We start from the raw sequence: 22,045 nt of genomic DNA, 5'->3' as shown, positions 1-22,045 counted from the left end.
TTTAAAAAATTACTCTGCATTTCAAAATCAGCGCTGAAGCGATGGTGCTTGCCGCTGACCTTGAAGAAAACTGACAACGAAGGTCTAGCAATTTCTGTGGCATGGATTCTCCCTACCTGAATGTTTTAACCTGAAGCCAGCTCAAAAGAATCTCCAGGCATCCAGCAACAGTGGGGTCATTAAGCAGAGTAAGCAGCCGATCACACTGAGGTTTTTTGCACAGACAGCAAACCAGAAAGTAAAATTCACTGATAGCCTTTCACTTACACATTTTATAGAGTGAAATAAATGATTGGGACAAACACAAGGAGTTAAGGTAGAAGTAGATATATCATCTTTGTTTTTAAATTTAAACATCTGAAACTTTTAATCATAATGGAGAAATCTGACAATCTACAAATATAAAATTTGCTTTTCTAGACCAGAAATATTTTGAGTAGTAATTATAAGAATTTAGTACAGCATTAAAAACCCAGTTCCATCCCATTCGGCAAGGCATCACTTTTTCAAGGGCTATTTTTCAGTGAGACTAATAGCGTAAAAGGGAAATTGTCATCAGTTCAGTGACTTATAATTGATTGCAGTGTGAGAGAAGCTTTCAACAGCACTCTGTATGGAGGAGCACAGAATTACTAACAACAACTTCCAGATTCCCACTTTCAAACCGCATCTGTGAACTCCAGTAGTTGCTGTTAGTTTCAGAGCTGTAATGATGGCAAAACCTGATAGCTTCATCATCATTACAGATGCAAAACCCAAGCCATTATATTAGCCAGCAACTTCTCCTGATTTAAAAATGCACAGCAGAATATGAATATACAGATGTAAACATATAAAGTAGCTTTTAAAACACAAGTTTTCTTGTTATTAATTTTATATATGATGGTGTGTCTGTGCCATGGCATTCTAAAAAATTGTTTGGGTGCTATGTCTGAACTCCAAATAGCCAAAAGTTGGGCTGCATTAAATATCTGTAAATCAAGAGGACATTTTGGAATTTTTAACTAGGGGTGGCATTTATTACTACAATTAGAATGTACGATTTTTTATTTTGAGTATGCTATTTCACAGTGAACTAATTAGCCAACAATTTTTTTCGGTTTTGCTGTTCTGCACAAATATGAAATTAGCTTTTCAGGTCCAGTGATGGTGTTTAGCAATGGTCATGAAGTTAGCACATTATTAAGAACCCACTCACCAATTCAGGTTTAACTTTTCCAGGGATTTTACAACAAGGCTAATGGCGTTTGAATGGAAGTTTTCATTAATTCACAATAGCAAGAGAGATGGTAGCCTCTGGAAATCTCTACATTGCACACTATTGAAGAGCACAGACTCACTAATAGCAGCTTCTGGATTTCTGTATTATTTATGCTTGGCCAAATTCCCAAAGTTGCTGCCAGTTTCAGCTGAATTATGATGGTAAGATTTGGAAGTTTTGATAGAATTACCACAGCAAAATCCGAGCCATTATAATGAGGCTGCTAGCTTCATATTTAATCAGCATTTTAACTGTAGCTCTGGACAGTTGAGTTTTCCAAGCCTTGGGAAACCCAGCATCTCCAATCAACCCAGTTCCAGTTCTGATCCTGGACCCCAGGTTTGCTGACCTCTGACTTCCATTCTTCCCTCCACCCTCTCCCAAACCCAGGCCTTCTGATCCAGTTATCCCTCCCCTCTCCACAACAGTCCTAACCTCTCACTATGGCTGACTGTGACTGGGAAATGGAAGTTAATAATACGAATCAGGTCCTGCCATTAAATTTGGCAGCTTTTTCAGAATACTCGTTCTTCCTGTTTCCTGATCTAAAAGCAAGCCCTACTTGCTCCTTGCCACTGAATTAATATCCAGCTCTGTGTTTAATTTTGAATAACTTTCAGACCAAGTGGCAACAAAAATGCATTCAAATTGCCAATTTCTCAGGGTTCATTAGCAGACAAGGTCTACAGGATTGCCAAGAAAGGAAAATTGGGGCTAGATCCTTAATTCACCTTAACTATCTTCAAACTGAGTAAAAAAATTCCTCACAAAATACAATTTTCTGTATCTAGTATTCAGTTGACCCTGTTACTTCTATTTTGATGTTCTGCACCAGGTTTAGCATCTGTAACAGTGGGTGCTATTACAAAATCCAAGCAAGGAAACTGACCCCAAGCTAAAGCTCAATCAAGTTCATTGCATATTAAACTAAGTATATACTGTGCAGGAGAAAGGTTAAAATAACACATCCTCTTGGATCAATCTACAATGAACAAATTTACTGTGAACAGACACGAGTACATGATGCATTCTGACATTCTCAGGAGATAGGATCCCTCTGAAAATGGCTGTTTAGATGAGTACATCACATATGTAAAGTACACAAATGTGATATTTGAGATGCGGATCATTTTGGCTTTGAGGCAAGCTGCAGCCCAGCAAATTTATCAGAAGGGGAGTTCAATCAAACCTCTTACAAAGAGCTGCCCTACAATACAACCAATGCAGAATGAATGTGATAGAGTACACTACAAACAATTTAGTACAGACACCATAACCTGGAAATCATTGTCAGTGATATGGGGGAGTGAGCCCTTAACTCATCTGTATGACGTTCTTCAATCTGTTATTTAATGCCTCTATTAAAATAACAAAGGAATGTTATATGGATATATTAAGAATTTCTTTGCTAAATCAGCTGCAGTAATTGCTAAATGCAGGCTTTAACTTTGTAGCTTTCCACCTATAACATATTTTTAGACCACAGAAATATTTACAGCCTTGAACAACAGAAAAACCAATAAAAGTACAAGCAACGTTAAAAAGGAAATCTGACATAGATTACCCAAAAACTAGGGTTGTAATCATTTCAGATTTGCACAATGTGCTGTAGTGGGCGAGAAAAAGGACGTTTTACCCACCGGCCGCAACGGCAGGTTTTCGTGCCGTATCGTTCCCTTCCCATGTCATTCATTATGCATTCCCAGGAAACTCGCTAGGTTGCTGGCAGGTGGTCCTCTGACTCACCCATCCCGCCGTTACCTCAGGCCTTCTGTAAACCGGGTGCCATATTTAATGCCCATCCCTGCACAGACCTAGCACTCTTCAAGGGATAGGAAACTGCTGGGAACTGATGGCTGCCAAAGGGAGGAAACATGTCATCCCAAGGTTTAGAGACGTCTCCCACAAGCGCCTACTGGATGCAGTGGAGGCCCGCCATGGATGTCCCCTACCACCCCCCCACCCCCGCCATTCTGGGCAAAGGCCAACATGCAAGATGACCAATCCTGCATGAGAGGTGGCGGCAGCAGTGGTCAGTGCCGCACCCTGCAAAAGAGGATAAATGAGCTCCTTGGTTCTGCCAGGGTGAGTCACTCTTCTCATCACTCTCAACTCACACACTCATAAACCCATCACACATCCACAGGGATCTCACTCACTGCCAGTTCAAGGGACATCATCATTCACTCTCTCACATGCCCCTTCATCTGCCCTATGGATCGTGTCCTCATCCCATCCATGGCACCACTCACCACCTACACATACTAGACACCCTTCTTATCTGGCCTGGCAAATATCCTGCTTATGCTCTTTACATCTGCATTCATGCAGAGCAAGCTGACACACAACCAAAGGGACAGGTCACAGACTGGTGGAGGAATGCCTGAAATCAAGCTCCTCATCGACTTTTGAAAATGGAATCATCCAGCTGGCTGGCGACAATCTGGATTATTCCTGCACTGATGGTGAGGTCGGAGGTGCTCAACCAAGTGAGGATCCAGCAGTGCAACATCCATCAGACAATCATGCTGCAAGTAACTTCCCCTGTTCAATGGTTCCCTGCCATGCACCTCCTTGCCTTCACAGGCATGTCTGGGAAACAACCGAGGGAATCCACGACGCAAGTCCTCGACTCAAGCCCCGAAGAAATCTCAGAAGAATCCGATGACACATTCTTTGGAGACCCATCACAGCGCTCACTCACACCCTCCACCAGTGCAGAGACACACACCTCATTGGGACCAAGTTCTAGACTAGCCTCGGGGTGACAACCTGGTAAGCACATCACACTGTCTGATCCACAACAGGTGGCTATAGGGATTTCTAAGCTTCCACCATTTTGAGGGCTGCTGGAGACCAGAAATCTACTGAGTCCGAGTCAGTTGATGAGCCTCTGGATTAGGTCATACTTCAGTTGCTGGAGCTGCAAAGGCAAGCCGGGGAACATCAAGAAGGGATGTCCACTGCACTCCTCAGACTGCAAGGCACGATGGAGGAGTCTGTCCACCTTCAGTCTGAGGTGATAGCGCTGGCATGCTAATGCAACGAGGTCAACACTGGTAGAATGGTGGCTGCAATGGAGACCTTAGTTCAGGACATTGGTCCTGCACTGTTGCACAGGCTGACTCCATTGCTGACATCATAGATGGCCACCAACAGTGTCAACACAAGAGGGGTGCGGGGCAGCTCAATCTCACTCCAGTTTCTCCTTCTCCTCAAGGAGTCAGCCAGGAGCTCTCAGAAGGAGGATCAGCAGGTGCACACCTGGGACCATCCATCCGGGAGTTTCCGGCCCATCCGAATCCCCTCTTCCTGTGACCTCAGCAGCTCCAACTCCATAGGCTGAGGAGGATGCCACTGCCACACGACAGGACCCTCCAGGTCTCGACCCTCCAGAGGACGCCCATCAAGATCATCACAGACAGGGCGCAGCAGTCAACAGGCTGCTTCCACCTCCACTTAGTGGGGGAGCACTAAGATGTAGCAACAAGGTTAGGTAGGTTAAGAAGATATATTTGTACAGCCTAATCACTTGTACATAATGTTCACTGTCGCAAATGAAGTCCCAAGAATGTCTCCTTGCTTTTGGTTCCTTGTTCTGATGAGCAGTGTTCTTGTCACTCAGATGTGAAACCTTCTTTCCTGCACAAGATAAAGGCAGGTGTCTCAGTCCAGGGACTCTTCCCTGTGCTTTGTGCAACACTGATGGTGTATCTTAATAGTCACTGGACACATCAGTCATTCTGACACATTCATGGGGCTCATCATTGCTGCCAGAATGTCCTGGCCAGGGGGCATAATTTACCGTCATTCTCTCTGCACCTTTGAGGTGTGGCTGACCCCACCCCCCTGATATCCCCCATCTCAACAGCATCTGTGTCCGGTGACAGTGTGGTCCTGAAGAGTTCAACTCATGAAGGATACCACAGGATCAGAGGAAGTTAGTTTCCCCACTGCATCTCCATGATATGACTGTTCACAGAGCACAAATGATCTACCATCAGACAGAGAGGAGTCAGACATTCACATAAGCTTTGTGAGGATCAATGGAGTGTCCCCACTGCATGTTGTCATCATAAGTCTAGAATGTAGGGACTATAGGCATCCACTGCGTCTCCATGACAGGAGTCTTATAACAGAGGGTATGTGCGCTGCCATCAGTCAGACAGGAGTCTAACGTTCACAGATGCAATGTGAGGATCTATGGTGTCTCCTCACTGCATGTTGTCATCACCCTCCACGAATCTATGAGGGCCTCCCGAGGGCTCCTGCCTCATCTAGCAAATGTGATGGCCTCAGGGTTGCCGGAACCTCATCCATCTCTGCCTCACTCCATCTGACTGTTTGGCGGCAGCTTTGCCCATTGCACTACAAGCGGTGCTCTCAGCTCAGGCACAGGCATTCTCCTAACCTGCACTGCAAGGCTGCACTGATAGCTTGGACCATGGGGGAGACTTATCCAGACCTGAATAATGACATTGCAAGGGGCCATGAGCCTCCACCAGTGACTGCTCCATGACCAGCTTTAGCAAGGAGATTGTACGACTTGCCGAATCATCCAATTGTTCTGCAGTCCACTAAAACACTCATTAGTTTGAAGTTTGTGCCCGAGGGGTGAAAGTTCTGGAGCATTTGGTGGCAATTTCATGCCTCTGCATTGCTTGAGTGGGCACATAAGCTAGAGGCCAAACTCCAAGTGTGTCAATGAAGCTGCACATGAACTGTCTCAGCTGCGGATTAATGGTTTCTGTAATGTGTGTCCACTTCACTCCCCAACTCGCCCTAACCACAGTGCAGCATTTGTATCCCCCAGCCTTTTAAATGCTGTTGTGAAACACATTGGTTTGTAATCACACTGACGTGCCCAGATGCTCCAGCGTGGGGGGATGATTCCAGCGAGCAGGGCTTATAAGTATATGCAGATGTTTTAAAATTACTTTTCCGATGTCTGGCGGCAGGAAAGGTGGCCCACCATTGACAGGTGGAGTAGACAATTGCAAACTGGCTTCAAGACGGCGTAAAAGTGATTTTTGGCCTTCCCGCCATATCGTCTGCTCACGCCCTCCATGACACCCAACGCCAACAGGGACGGAAAATTCCGGCCTAGATTTAACATTTGTATCAGTCATAAACTAGAAGCAAAACTGACTGGTCCATCTGTTTATGAATTATCAACATTACAGATAATTCAGAAAGTTAATGCAACAACACAGATGAGTCTGCCCATTAAATCAGTGGTGATTAATTTTAATGTTTTCTACTTTAGAAATGCACCCAACAATCAAAGGATATGAAATAATGCAGCTATCTGCTGTACTGAAAAAATGCAATTGGCTTTGTCTTCAGAAATTCATTGATCCCATAATCCATTGTGTGATTTTTCTGCTATTGTATTTTTTGTAATGTTAATATTGCTTTTGTTGAAGTATTTTGGCTAGGGAGGCTTTATTCATTTTAGGGTACTTGTGTGAGGAATAATCTTCCATTTGATTATAGGAATGGAGCTGGGACAGGGCCTGATTGGAAGGAAGATGGAATGAATCTAGTTTGTGTCATTCTAACTAAAATAATTACAGCAATGGAGGAGAAAAGCCAAGTTCAAGAAAAAGGCCAGATACAGTAATTGAATGTCCACAGAAAGCTTTTGCATTTCATCAAGTACTCCCTTCTTATTTAGATAGCATTGTTGCAGAATGATAAGGAGACAGCTGGATTAATGAGAATATATATGGATATGTTTTCTGCATTTGCATCCCAGAGAAATAATATTCTAATTCCTCAGTTTTACCAATGCTAACATCTTTCCACATAAAATCCTGTATTGTGTTGTGAGGGTAACTCTTCATCACTTTTGAGTTAATGTTAACATTGGAAATCTAGCCAATCTTAAGTCTGAACACATCAAAACATTAAAATTGAAAAAAAAATGCAATTTCCTAGTCACACACAAGAACAATTCACCTCACAAACAGGTCTCTGAACTTATAGGTGCAGTGCTGGCAAGGAAAGAAGTTCTTCTTTTGACTCAATGGCAGGCAATGGCTCCTGAACAAGGTGCCAGGGTTTTGGGCAGGAGGTGATCATTGTGTCCCTGAACCCCTGGATCAGGGATGAGATCGTAAGAAATTTTTCAAAATTCACAATCAACACTATGTGGTCATTTTGCTTTCATGAGATGAATACAGTTATGGTCTGGCACTGGAATTAATGTGCAGGTGACCTACAAATCATATTGGCCTCTCACATAAGGGAAAATCTGACTGCTGTAAGCTCAAATTTGGAAGGAAAGCACGGGCTAGTCAATAAGGCAGGGAAGCTTCAGGTAATAGAGAAAGGAATTAAATAAACAAGGAAATGGAAACCCATTACCTTTTGTGTTTTACATTTGAAATGCTGTGAATAAATTGGTGTATTTATGCATGACTTGGCACACAGCATTACAATATCTTTACAGTGCAGAAGGAAGCCATTCAAACTGTCGAGTCTGCACTGGCTCTCTGCAAGAGCATACCACCTCGTCCCACTCCCCTGCATTATCCCTGTAACCTTGCACATCCTTTCTTTTCAGGTAGCATCCAATTCCCTTTTGAATACCTCGATCGAACCTGCCTCCACCACCCTTTCAAAAAGTTTGTTCCAGACTCCAAACACCCTCTGGGTGAAAATATTTTTCCTCACGTCACATTTACTCCTTTTGTCAATTATTTTGAATCTGTGCCCTCTAATTCTTGATATTCTTTAGAGTGGGAACAGTTTCTCACTATTTACCATGTCCAAACCCCTCAGGATCTTGAATATCTCTATCAGGTCTCCCCTCAGCCTTCTTTTCTCCAAGTAAAACACTCCCAGCCCCTCCAATGTATCCTCATAACTACAGTTCTTTATCACTGGAATCATTCTTGTGAATCTCCTTTGTACTCTCTCCAATGCCTTCACATTCTTCCTCAAGTATAGGGTCCAGAATTGGACGCAGTACTCCAGATGAGGCATAACTAGTGTCTTATACAAGTTCAACATGACCTCCTTACACTTGTACTCAATGCTCCTATTATAAAGTCTAAGATACTCTATGCTTTATTAACTGCTTTCTCCATTTGCCCTGCCATCTTCAATAACCTATGTATGTATACACAAGGTCCCTCTGTTCCTGCACCTCCTTTAGAGGGTCTCCCTTTATTTTATACTGTCTCTCCACATTCTTCCTGCCAAAATGAACCACCTTACACTTCTCTGCATTGAACTTTATCTGCCGCTTGTCTGCCCAATCCACCAACACCTCTATGTCCTTTTGAAGTTCAAGACTATACCCATCACAGCTGACAACATTTCCAGTCTTTATATCATCTGCAAATTTTGAAATCATGCCCTGCATACCACAATCTAGGTCTTTAATATATATCAGGAAGGACAAGTGTCTCAACACTGATCTCTGGGGAACTCCACTACAAACCTACCTACAATCTGAAAAAAACAATCATTTGTTACTACTCTGTTTCCTGTCACTCAGCCAATTTCTTATCCAAGTGCCTACTTTGCTTTTTATTCCATGACGTAGAATTTTGCTCACAAATCTGTTGTGTGGCATTGTATCAAATGTCTTTTGAAAATCTATATACACTACATCAACATTTCCCTTATCAACCTTTTCTGTTGCCTATTCAAAAAATTCCAGCAAGTTAGTTCAACATGATTTTCCCTTGATGAATCCGTGCCAGCTTTCCTTAATTATCTCGCACTTGTCTAAGTGACTATTGATTTTATCCCATGCTTTAGTTTCCAGAAGTTTCCCTGCCACTAAGGTCAAACTGACTGGTCTGTAGTTGCCAGCTATTCCTTGCACCCCTTTTTGAACATGGGTGTAACAATCATAATTCTCCAGTCCTCTGGCAGCTCCCCTGTATCTAAGGAAGACTGTGAGATTATCACTAGTGCACCTGCAATTTTCAATCTCACTTCCCTCAGTAGCCTGGGATGCATCTCATCTGGTTCTGGTACCTTATCTATTTCAAGTAAAGATAGCCTTTCCAATACCTCCTTCCTCTCAATTGTAAGTTCTTAGTGTACCAGTTTACCTCCTCTCTCACATCGGCCTGGGTAGCATCTTCTTCCTTTTTAAAGGCAGACTCATTCAACACCTGTGCTATTTCTCCAGCCTCCACATGCAAGTCTCCTTTTTTGTCCTTAATCTTTCTTTTACCACCCTTTTATTATTTGCATGCTTATAGAAGACCTTGGATTTCCATTTATATTCGCTGCCAGCCTCTTTTCATGCCCTTTCCTTGCTTTTCTTATTACTTTCTTCACTTTCCCTCTGGTCCTTCTATATTAAGCTTGATTCTCCATTGTATTTTCTACCTGACATCTGTCATATGCGCACTTCTTTTTAATCTTTACCTCTATCTCTCTCATCATCCAGGGGACTCTGGATTTATTTGTCCTACCTTCCCCCTTCAAGGGAATATACCTTGATGCTGCCTGCAATACTTTTACTTTGAAGGTAGCCTATTGTTCAGCCACCGTCTTTTCTGCAAATATTTGATTTCAACTCACTCGACTCAGATGCATTCTCATCCCACTGAAGTTGGCTTTCCCCCAATTAATTATCCCTGTTCTGGATTGTTCCCTGTCCTTTTCCATGATTAACCTAAACCTTATGATACAGTGGTCACTGTCCCCCAGAGGCTCTCCCACTGATATTTGATCCACTTGGGCCAACTCATTCCCCAGAACCAGGTCCAAAAGTGCATGCCCTCTCATTGGATTGGAAACGTACTGCTGCAGAAAATTATCTTAAATGCATTCCAGGAACTCTCACCCCTCTTGTCCCTTTATATATTCCTATCCCAGTCTGTGTTTGGATAATTGAAGTTCCCCATTATGATTACTCTATAATTCTTGCATCTCTCTGTAATTTCTCTGCAAATTTGTTCCTCATGATCATCACTCTAAACGTGCTATCTACGTAATCCTCAGCCTTGCGGATGCACCACAGTGACTCCAGCTGCCCTTCAAGTTCTGCAATTGAGAGCTTAAGTTTCTGTAGCTGGTGACACTTCCTGCAGATGTAGACATCGAAGGCACTTTGTGCCTGCATGACTTCCCACATCCTGTAAGATGCACCTTCCACATGACCGAGCTGCATTGACATACCTTAAACTTTATATAAAGCATTTACTCACCTGTCACTCACCAATTGTTTCCTCCTCTTCCTCTTATGCCTCTTGATGAAGTCTCACTGTTCTCTTCCTCTCGCACTCTGTTATCTCCTGGGTTCTTCTCTAGTTCCGTATGATGTCACACTTGATTTTCTCCAAATCTGGTTGGTCCACTGAGACCCACCACCAGCACCACAGCTAGCTCCTTTTGAATTCCCGGCTCCTCTCACGCTCTTTTATTATGTGTTAATGAATTTAAATTATTTTTCTTCATTTATTTATAATTAAGAAATCCTACTACTCAGGATAAGCTTACTACTATTTAGAAACCACACTGATGCTAATCAAACCTTACAATTAAAAATAAATGACCAATTTGAAAGACAATCAAGCAATGCCAATCGATCCTCATCAGCCAATCACCTACCTGCTCCCCTGCCATGTCACACCTTGATTTTTGTTTTAGAATGCAGAAACTGGTTAGAGGTCAACCTCTGCTATTCTCGCTAACTCTCGGAGTGAATGCTTTCTCTCTCTCTCTCTCTGTGCTTTCAGCCCCCGCTGTTGTCGTTGACTCTCGGAGTGAACTCCTGCTCTCTCGCTCTTTCTATGTTTTCAGCCCCTGCTGTTCTCGCCGACTCTTGGCCTGAACTCGCGCTCTCTCTCTCTCTGTGCTTTCAGCCCCTGCTGTTCTCGCTGACTCTCGGAGTTAACTCCAGCTCTCTCTCTCTCTGCACTTTTAGCCCTGCTGTTCTCATCAACTCTCAGAGTGAACTCCCACTCTCTCTCTCTTTGCACTTTCAGCCTTCGTTGTTCGCTGTAACTCTCGGAGTGAACTCCCTACAACAGGGCATAAATGGCAAATGCTGTCAGATTCAAAAATGCTATTAAGGTCAACTGGGCAGATAAAACATCTACATCGAAGCATTACCTTTGGTAACAGTATTTGACAAAATAGATTACTTTTTCTTTTTGTAAGCCAGGCTCTTAAGCGGTAATTTTATGAGTCTACACTGCTAGCAGGGACACATAAAATTGCTCCAAAGATAGCAAATGCAAAACTGGCATTGGAGAAGGAGCAGTTCAGGATTAAGACCACTCCTGTCTTTGCTGATCCAACTGGTAGTGTTTATTAGTCACAGTATGTTTCTATGTTCCCTAGGGGTGGACATGTGCATTGCCATTTGAAGGCATGTACTGAGTATCATAGTGCCCAAGACATAAAGAAGGAATTTTATGCTGCATGAACTGTTAAGACTTGAGAGCTGTTAGTAAGACTCTCCATTGACCCATGTTCATTATTTACGGAGGGGGGGGGGGGGCAATAATCAATTGATGACACCTCCCAGGAAGAAGAGGAGGAGCAATAGAGAATTGTTTCTCATTCATAATTTTTAACACCACCACAGTATCCTAATTCACAACAAATGTTGAAGATGTAATGTTTACCTCACTAAGAAATATATTGGCCGGAACCTTCCAGTCTCACTAGCAGTGGGAAGCTTGGTGGGCAAAAGAGATCTTAAAATTTGGCAGGAGGCCAAAATCAGTTTCCTGATGGTGGGATGAACTTTGCAATTAACTTCTCTGGACTTTAAGGCCTGTTAAAGGCGGTTTGAGCTTCCTGACGAACAATATTGGGAATCCCTCATGCATGCATTAGCATGTCATGCATGCTCATTAAAAGGCCGCCTCACTGGAATTAAGTTCCCCTTCCAACTTAAATTCCCCACCAGCAAGAAATTAAAATGTTCACATTTACAACTGTATACAATGGCCGTGCACCTGGTGAGCTTAACTTCTTCCTGGACTTAGAAGAGAGTAAATGCTGCTTTGGCCTTTTTGGGGACTGCTCACAAGTCTTAGCCTCTTGAGTCAGATCAGGTGCCGGTAGGCCAAGCTGCAGGAATGTGGCACATGGGAGGCAGGCTAAGTGGTGGAAGGTGTGGTAGAGTGAAAGATTGGAGTGGAGGCTGGACATGGGAGGCAGGCAAGGGAAGGAAGGGTAGGGGGGAAGGGCGTAAGGGAGGAAGGGTGGAAGGGTGGAGTGGAGGCTGGGCCTCGGAGGCAGGCTAAGCGGGGGAAGGTGGAAGGTAGGAGCAGAGGCTGGACATGGGAGTCAGGCTTGGTGGAGGAAGGGTGGAAAGGGAGTAGGGTGGAAATGTTGAGTGGAGACTGGACATGGGAGGTAGGCTAAGGAGGGAAGACGGGTTGGGTAGGAGGGTGGAGAAGTTGGACATGGGAGGCTAGCTAAATGAGGGAAGGTTGGAAGGAAGACAGAGTGTCCGGAGCAAGAAGGGAGACAGCGAGGGAATATCAAGGTGCAGTAACATGGGATGGAGGGAAAGGACTTGATTGTTGGGTCTGGGGGTCCTGTGGTTGGGTGGGAGAGGGGGTTTCCAGGCAGAGATGGTGATAGAGAGATGGTCCTAGAGGGTGAGGTCTGTGCTGTCTATGGTGGGGTCTTGGGGTTGAACTGAGAGTACTGGGCAGTGGAGGAAACAGTCACAGTGAAAGGGGGAAGTGGGATGTGGTAAGGTGACAGGTCCAGGGTAATAGTCAGGTAGCTGAATAGGTGGACGGGTGGGGGGATGGAAATAGGTGGCTCGGATAATGGAAGGGGACAGTAACGGGGTAGGTTTAGCAGGGAGACAAGGCATGTGGAGGGTGATGGTTAATGGGGGGAGTGTCAAGGTTGACAGAGGGGAGAGGAATTGTTATGTTGGGTGGGTCATGTGTGATGGGGGAAAGTCAATGGCTGACAGGGGAGGGTAGAAGCTAGTGGAACAAGTCTCAAATGTCACGCACACCATTTTGGGATTCTCTGATATGCAATGCTGTTGCTCTGAAACTATGATCACTTGAAGTAGAAGGAGGGTCTTTTCGGGCGGATGGACATCAAGGTCAGCACAATTGGTTGACGAAAGGGACACCCTAATAATTATGAGGCAACTTGATGTCAACCATGCTCAGTTGTGTTCTCCTCTGGTGAAGCCCACACAGAAGCAGGTTTGCTCCCTGAATCATGGATCTCATACGTTGAGATCCCAGCAAGGTATGTAGCTGCTGTTCTTTCTTGGTGATTTGCCCTCTGCTGCTGTCAGAGGCAGGGATGAAGGGAGGGAGGGCGTGGATACCTCCAACAAGCATGGCTGGTGGACAGCAGCCAACTCGCGACTCCAAAACTCCATCCTGCCGGGTGAATGGTTATGGCTGACAAGAGCTCATGTGGTAAGTTTTTTTACGCTGCCAAGGCAATGGTCTCTCTATAATGTCTCAAAGGTAATGGAGGCAAGCTGAATAGTGTCCAAGGGAGGGTTCTCGCACATGGCTATCACCACCCCAGCTGAAGAGCAATTTGTCCATGCACAGTCATGTACGAACAGGAGGGACACTCACTTCTGTTCCTCTAGGATGACCTTCATCTGGAATAGGTGGAATTGACCTACCATATTGACACAGAAGCCAGGCACAGGGCTTAATACTGGCTTTGTGGCTCTGAGATGGAGGCAAACCTGAATGGAATATGCTCCGTAGATTAATTACTGCAATTCAATCACAGATCCACTGAGGCCTAGATGATGCAGGGTCCATGAAGGGCAATCCTACCCTTCTACTATCTCTCATGCAGAAAAGGAGAAGGAGGGACCAAAGCAGGTAGGTATAGGGTTAGGAAAAGCAATGACCTGAGTAGCAAGAGGCAGCGGGCCCTCAAGAAGGTCAGGATGCTGGTGACCAGGGGCCAGTGTGATAGCGAGCATTGGGCCAACCACAGATATATAGCAGGCGATGCAGCTATCTACAGATGAGCGAAAGGCGATGCCAGAAGTGCCTTAACATGTCCCGGAATGTGGTTGCGCACATCAGCCGGTCTCTCGACAATGACTTATGGCCACAAGGACTTGGAGACAATTCCATGCGGGTAGCATTAAAGGTCACTGCCAACCTAAACTTCTTTGCCAGTGGTTCCTTTCCAGGGCTCCAGGGCATCTCCCAATCAGTGACACGCAAGTGCAGCCAGGAAGTGACAGATCAAGAGCATTGGGGTTTGCAGCACACTTAGGTTTCCCACAAGTGCAAGAGGCAATTGACTGTACACATGTGGCTTTGAGAGCTCACTGGCATCAGCCAGTCACATTCATCAATAGGAAAAGTTTCTACTCTTTGAATGTGCAGCTGATATGTGATCAAAGAAAACAAATCCTGCATGTCTGTGCTTATTCCCAGGAGTCCTCCCAATGCCTACATTCTGACCCACTCCCAGGTAACATAGGTTTTTGAAGGACTTCGGCAATTGCAGGGCTGGCTCCTTGGGAACAAGTGATACCCCCAGATGACATGGCTGATGACACCAGTTCGCCATCTGCAGAGTGCTACTGAGGAGAGGTAAAATGCAGCACATGCATCCACAAGGGCCACCACTGAGCAGATGATAGGCTCTCCAATACTCACCATATCGTGTCTCAGATCATCGTTGTCTGCTGTGCCTGTACAACCTCATGCTACAAAAGGAGGAGGAGACCGAGAGAGATATGGAGGACCAAAATGTCTGCTCCGATGATGAGGATGGTGCTGACGAGGTCAAGATGCTGTGGAACCACATGCAGAGGCTATTGTAAGGGTACAACATGGCAGACAGGCCTGTGACAATCTGATAGATAACAGATTTCAGGCAGTGTAAGCTGCCGAGACATTCTCTTGACTATTTGGTTTTCCATCCTCTGCTGGCTGGAAGGCCTCAGCTCCTTTTTGGCTTCAGCCATTATACTTTGCACTAATGTACCTTGATTTATGATAGCTGAATTAAATCGCAATATTTAATATCTGTTCTGTTGTGGTATGATGCTTTGCATGTGCCAAACTATACTGATATACATAGCCCTGGCACTTAATGCTTGCATTAGAACCTGCAAAACATTACAGGTACCCTTTGGGGTACCTGTAAGTAGAATTGACATTTTTCCCATGCCCTCATAAAATCCATGTGCATGGCAACTTGGAAGCAATATCGAATCTTACCTCAGCAGGAATGCACTCAAGTCATTCTCACACCTGCTCCCAATGCCATCGAGATCGCTCCTCCATGCAGGTTGATCGGGAAAATCACGTTCCAGCACCTCAGCCCCACCACCTCCCACAATACCCATTCGCCCATAGTAAACCCAGATCCCTTGGCATCTTTATCATTCTGAAATTTTTCAAAGTTTCTTTGGAGTCCACTCACTGGGAGTGCCTCACCTGAGTAGCAACTACACCAGACCTTCCAATTGCAGAGACTCCTACAAGTCTTAGTCCTAGGCGGCCTTAGTATTAGAGCGAGATTGTGATGCGTCATTGTGGACAGCCCAGCCAATGTAAACATCTTTCCTGCATGGACCTGCAGAGTCTTGTTAGAGCTGCTGAGGCTTCACCATGGATAGCCTCACAGTCCTCAACATGGTCCAGCATACAGGCCCATTCTACTGTCTCTCACCTCATGGATTAAGACCCTTCAATGATGTCCAATATACTTTGGTTGCAAATCTTTTCAAAGGTCCACTATAACCTTGATAAAGAGATTAGCAGGGCAAACAAATCTCCATTTGAGGTCTGACAAAAGCTTCAATCAACTTCACACAAATTTCTTTAATCCTACACTCAATCCCTCTTGCAGTCAAGGCTAACTTGGCCATTGCCTCCATAGATTTCTCCAAATATGTAAGGAAGCCTCTGGTTTTCTATTGTTAAGAAGACAGTGTAGAACTTCACTCTTTAACCCCTGAAACTGCATTCACAGTGTTCCTTGCCCCTCACACAGCATGTTTAACTCTCGAGTACTCCTTGCATCCGCACACATCTCACATCAACAGCAGCAGGAGTTACACTTACCTTGAACACATTCTCAGAGCTCCGAACATGGTGAGCTGCAAGTAATGGCTTGCTCGATGCGTGGCCAGGTCGTACACTCACAAATGATGTCCACTGCTTAATCATGCCATGTTAGATTATTGAGTAGCCACTATGTTGATAATGTGAGAGAACTGAACCTATAGGAGTTCATTCTCGGACTCTGTTGGGGGCCCAAATTCCACACACTTAGATGCCCACAACCATTGAAACAACTAGCAGCAAGATGGAATCCCGGAAACTTCCAAACTGTGCAAGTGGACATATAATTACAAGTACCCAAAGTACTTAGAATGGTTGTACACCAAGTCTAGGTACAGCCCCAACATCCACAGCTGAGGTGGAGGCAGCCTGCTGACTGCTATACCCTGTTGACTGTGATGGCTTTGGCGGGCATCCTCTGATGGCCCACGGCCGAGAGGGCCCCAGCCTGTCAAGGGTCACCTACTTAGATGCAGGTGAACCCTAGTCTGCCTGACCTACTGGAGGCAATGAGGTCTTAGGCAGAAGGGAGGTGGAGCAGCACGACACCCATGGAGTGTCCTGGGCTGAAGATCCAAGGGTGCCTGGCTGGCACTCTTCAGTGCGGATAGGCCACTCCCTGAAGCCTTGAAGAGATGGAGCACCTGGAGGAAGGTCAAGGTGTCATGTTCCCCTCTAGCCTAGCCACTGCTGCCCTGCACCCATGGGTAGAGCAATGGTGTGCAGGTCCAAGCACATATCTGGCCACCATGGTGCATTCTACTGCATCTTGATCTTCAAGGCAGCCACCACCCTTTCCATGGAGGCAGTCAAGCACTCACATGATGGAGCCACAACAAACAGAACGTAGACGGACTCCTCCAACCTTTGTTCCAGTCTGTGCATGACCTCTGGCATTGCTACCTGATGTTCCTCTGCCTGCCTCTGCATCTCCATAGGTCTCTTATGGCTGAGACCAAAAACTTATCTTCTGCATGAGGCTGAGCAAGGGCCTGGTCTTCAGCAGTCTTTTGAGTGTCAAAGACCTCTGTCACTTCCTCCACCCGGTGTGGACCTGTGTCAGTGCTGTGCTCTCCAGATTGTGACCCCGAGGCTACTCAGAACATGAACCCACTGAGGTGAATATCTCTGCGCTGGTGTAGGGTGCAAGTGAACACCGTGATGGTGCATCCTCTGGGGATTAAGAGTCATCATCCTCAGTGGTGGGGCTGGAGCTGTGGCTGGTCTCCATTGTGGGCCTCCCCCTTTTCTTACTGGTGCCTGGGTTGGAGAAAAGAAAGATTTAGTGGGTGCCTAAGCAGGCTCCTTAATTAATGTCTCACTCTGACAATGCATCTCTCAACTGAAGACTGGAGGTGTCTTCACTGGCTTCCCAGGGGAGTCCTATCTAGCCCTCAGCACAGGTTTGGTCCTATTCCTCCTCAACTAGCTTGGCGGCCTCCTCCTCAAAAGGGGTGAGGACTCGAATTTCCGGAATTCTGCCTCTGGTCTTGTCTTGCTCCCTCTTAATTTGGGCATTTTTGTCCTGCAGATGGAAGGAAGGATTGTGTCATGCTAATGGGTGCATAAGCAGTTTAGGAGCATGCATGAGGTAATGGTGGGGATGGCAGCCTGTCCACATCTGCCATGAAATTCGGTGAGCTCCTCGCTGATGCGTAAGTAATGAGCTGAACAGCGCAAGATTGCACGTGGTCAGCCATCCCACACACCTCCCGCATCCCCAGCGAGAATCACTCACTTTCATGCCCGACACTGAACTTAGATACAAGAATCGAAGATTCCAGCCATTAATTCCTACTTAGACCTGGAGCAATAGAGAACAATGGAGAGTTTGTTGCATAAAATGAAAAAAAGGCAGAAATCAGCAGTTAAAGCCATTAAATAGTTACACTTCTTGTGCACAGTTCAGAATTTTAAATGGTGGTAGACAATGAGTGGCTGCTAAACAGGTTGGTGAAGGGGTTGGGTTGGGGCAGTTCAAACGAAGAGTCTTTATGACGGAGGGAGAGAAATCTTTGGCAGCAAGCATTAGAATTTCCTAACTGAGCTTCCAGTTGGCAGTGCTCATCGCTGGAAAATCAAGTTTGAAACATTACAAAGAAAAATATAGGCTATAGCGGTAAAGTGTTTAAGCTCTGTGTACAAACTGGATGTTGGGTTCACCTCCAGGAGAAAATAGGGGAACAAAATGAACACTTAGAAAAATTGCATTCTAATGAAAACATTCTGCCATGAATATCTTGCTGTTCTGAACCACATCCATGGATCTTTGAATAGAGGAGGCAGCAATGAAACATCCAGAATAAAAGTAAGTGGAAAGCAATTTTCAAAATCACACAAAACGGTAAACCAGTATTTTTCAGAAGGTGGACTTTCACTTCCCATTGGTTGCTGCTGATACTCGCTGCCCTGTAGCTATTTCACGCTCTAAGGAGAGTTAATTGGCTGGAGAAAGGAACTCCCCCCCTCACTCAAGAGGAAGTCCCGACTCAGAGACCTACCGGCCAATCTGATTGGCCAGTAGCTCACTAGCACCAGCAGTGCCAGAAGCTGCAGTGGACAGGACTGGAAATTAAAGCAGTCAGAGTCTTAGTCCCAGGAGTCCAGCACCAGGTAAATTTTGGAGGTCTCAGGATGGAGAAGGGAGGTGAGGCCTCCGGGAGTGTGGTGGTCAGAGTGGAGTAGGGATATTGGTGGAGAGGCCAGAGGTGGAAGGAAGCATTGGCAGTGGCCAGACCTTTTGATGGAGCACTAGATGGTAAAAGGAAGTCATCGATAGAGGCGCACCCCACTTCACAACCGAGGTCTTAGCAGGGTCACCCTTTGGGCTTTCCCCTGGCCCTGAACTCTTCCCATCAGCCTGAAAATTGAGGCTGGGTGGGAAACGGCCTCACCCGCCCCATCATAACATTGTGGAGAGGTTGTTGCAGGCAAGAGCCCAGTGGGAAGGCCATCTGAAGAATTTTATGGTCACCCTCCAACTACAAAGCAGCAATGGGGGAATGTAAAATTCTGCCCATAGAATCAAATAGTTATGTCCTATGTTTGCTCAGTGAGGGCTGGAAATCTTGAACCCCTACCTTGCTAAGGCTCTCATAAATGCTAATTCATAAACTGGAAGTTTTACAGTTTCTCTGTTAAATCTTGTCATGAGTCAGTATATGTCATCTGTACGAAATCTTGAAGAATGTCCTGAGAGACACAAGACTCAAGATTTCCACAAGCATTGGGGCCAGGACTTTACCTTCATCGGGCAGGCCAGGTGGGTGGGCCAAGGAGCGGCTGCGAAACGGAACGCCACCCGCCATCGGGCCCTGACCGCGAATTCACACTGGTTGGTCATTAATCAGACAGCCAGTGTGAAAGGCACAATGAAAGGCTCAGTGCTGCCGGGGTGGGAATGGGTGAGCACAGAAGTCTGCGCATGTGTGGGGGAGCGTGCATTGACATCCCCCTCAGGGCACAGAGCTGCCTCAGGGAGCTGAAGATTTGGACAAAGGAAAATAAAGCTTTTTAATAAATGACATAAGCATTTAATGTGATTCAGTCACAAGAAGAGGGATATGTTTAAAATGAAGTAGAAACATTTTTTTGTGTTTTTTACTTACCATTGGAAACCTCAACCTGCCTGTGGTTGAGGCTTTGTGAAAAATGAAAAGGTCTCCCACTAACTGTACAGTTGAATGGGCAGCGAAAAATACAACTTAATTACTACTTTAAGGGCCTTGATAGGTCTCTTAATTGTCAGCGGGTGCGCTGCTGTCTCTAGCGAACGCCTGCTGACCGAAAGATCGCTAGAGCGCACAATGACTTGGGGACGCTCGACTGACATCATAGTGTGAGATTTTATGCCCGGTCAGGTCGGGCACGGGCATGTGCACACCTAATGGACATAAAATCCTGCTCTAGGGGTTACGTTTCACCTAATGGAAAAATAGTTGTCGTGTTCCACTCACATTGACTGCAAGTGTTTTGTTAATCTGGAGTCTGCAGCAAAATCTCAGGAAGATTACATGAGTTTTCCTCAGTCAAAGACTTAGGCACTCTGAACTGCTGTCAAGAAGAACCAAATGAAATACAGAATCCTAAAAGTTGTTAAATAATTGCCTAATGCCAAAGGAGCTTTTGCAAATCTGAGGACGACTGCATCTTTCCCTACCCAATTGCAACTTAGCATTCTGTTTGGATTCTTTCCTGGGTGTTGCTGAGAATGATTATTACTTTTTTTCATCTTTCAAGGAACTAGAAGTGTGTGTAAATATCCTTTTTGGCAGAACTTGACCCTGAGGTTTCTCCATGTTTGGGATGCAGCACCCTAGTTGGCAGTGTTTTAGTCCTTCATAGTCAGTTGGTGAAGGAAGAAACCAGGGCCACGCTTTATTCATGATAGATCTATTCACAGAGTGAAAAATTATAGGTGTATATCTCCTCAAATATAGGAACACAGGAGCATAGGAGGAGGAGTAGGCCATTCAGCCCATTGAGCCTGCTCAACCATTTTTACGATCATGATCATCTACTTCAATGCCTTTTCCCCCACACTATCCCCTTTATGTCATTGGTATTTAGAAAGCTATCAATTTCTGCTTTAAACATACTCAATGACTGAGCTTCTACAGCCCTCTGGGTAGAGAATTCCAAGGATTCACAAACCTCTGAGTAAAAAAATTTCCCCTCATCTCAGTTCTAAGTGGCTTCCCCCTTATTTTGAAATTGTGTCCCCTGATTCTAGATTCCCCAAACAGGGGAAACATCCTATCAGTGTCTAATCTGTCTACCCCTTCAAGTATTTTGTAGGTTTCAATAAGATCACCTCTCATTCTTCATAACTTTAGAGAGTACAGGCCCAAGTTCCCCAACCTGTCTTCAGTGGACAGTTCCACCATCCTGGGATCAAGTCTGGTGAACCTTTGTTGCACTCCCTCTATGGCAATAATATCCACCCTAAGGTAAGGGGACCTAAACTGCACAAAGTACTCCAGGTATGGTCTAACCAAGACTCTATATAATTGAAGCAAGACTACTCTTGTACTCAAATCCTTTTCCGATGAAGGCTACCATACTATTAGCTTTCCTAATTGCTTGCTGCACCTGCATGTTAGCTTTCAGTGACTTAGTGATAAAGACACCCAGGTCCCTTTGTACATTTATACTTCCTAATCTCTTACCATTTAGGAAATACTCTGCACATTCCTCCTACTAATGTGGACAACCTCACATTTTTCCACATTATGTTTCATCTGCCATGTTCTTACCCACTCACTAAGTCTGTCCAAATCCCCTTGAAACTGCTTTGCATCTCCATCACAACACACATTCCCATCTCGCTTTGTCATCCATGAACTTGGAAGAGTCATACGGACTCAAAACGTTCACTGTGTTCCTCTCTGCAGATGCTGCCAGATCTGCTGTGTTTTTCCAGGTATTTTTATTTTTGTTTTGGAAATATTACATTTTCTCCCCACACCCAAATCATTGATATATATTGTGAACAGCTGGGGCCCAAGTACTGATGTTGCAGGACCCCACTAGTCACAATCTGGCAACGTGAGAATGACCTGTATATTCCTATTCTATTTTCTGCCTGTTAATCAATCCTTAATCCATGCCTGTATATTACCTCCTATCCCATGTGCTTTAATTTTGTTAACCAACCTCCTGTGGGGGATTTTATCAAAAGTTTTATGAAAATCCAAGTTATACTATATCCGCTGACTCCCTTTATCAATTCTGTTAGTTACATCCTCAAAAAACTTCAACA

The sequence above is a fragment of the Carcharodon carcharias genome, chromosome 6 (assembly GCF_017639515.1).
Source record: "Carcharodon carcharias isolate sCarCar2 chromosome 6, sCarCar2.pri, whole genome shotgun sequence".
Classification (NCBI taxonomy): domain Eukaryota; kingdom Metazoa; phylum Chordata; class Chondrichthyes; order Lamniformes; family Lamnidae; genus Carcharodon; species Carcharodon carcharias.
This window is presented reverse-complemented; position numbering follows the sequence as displayed.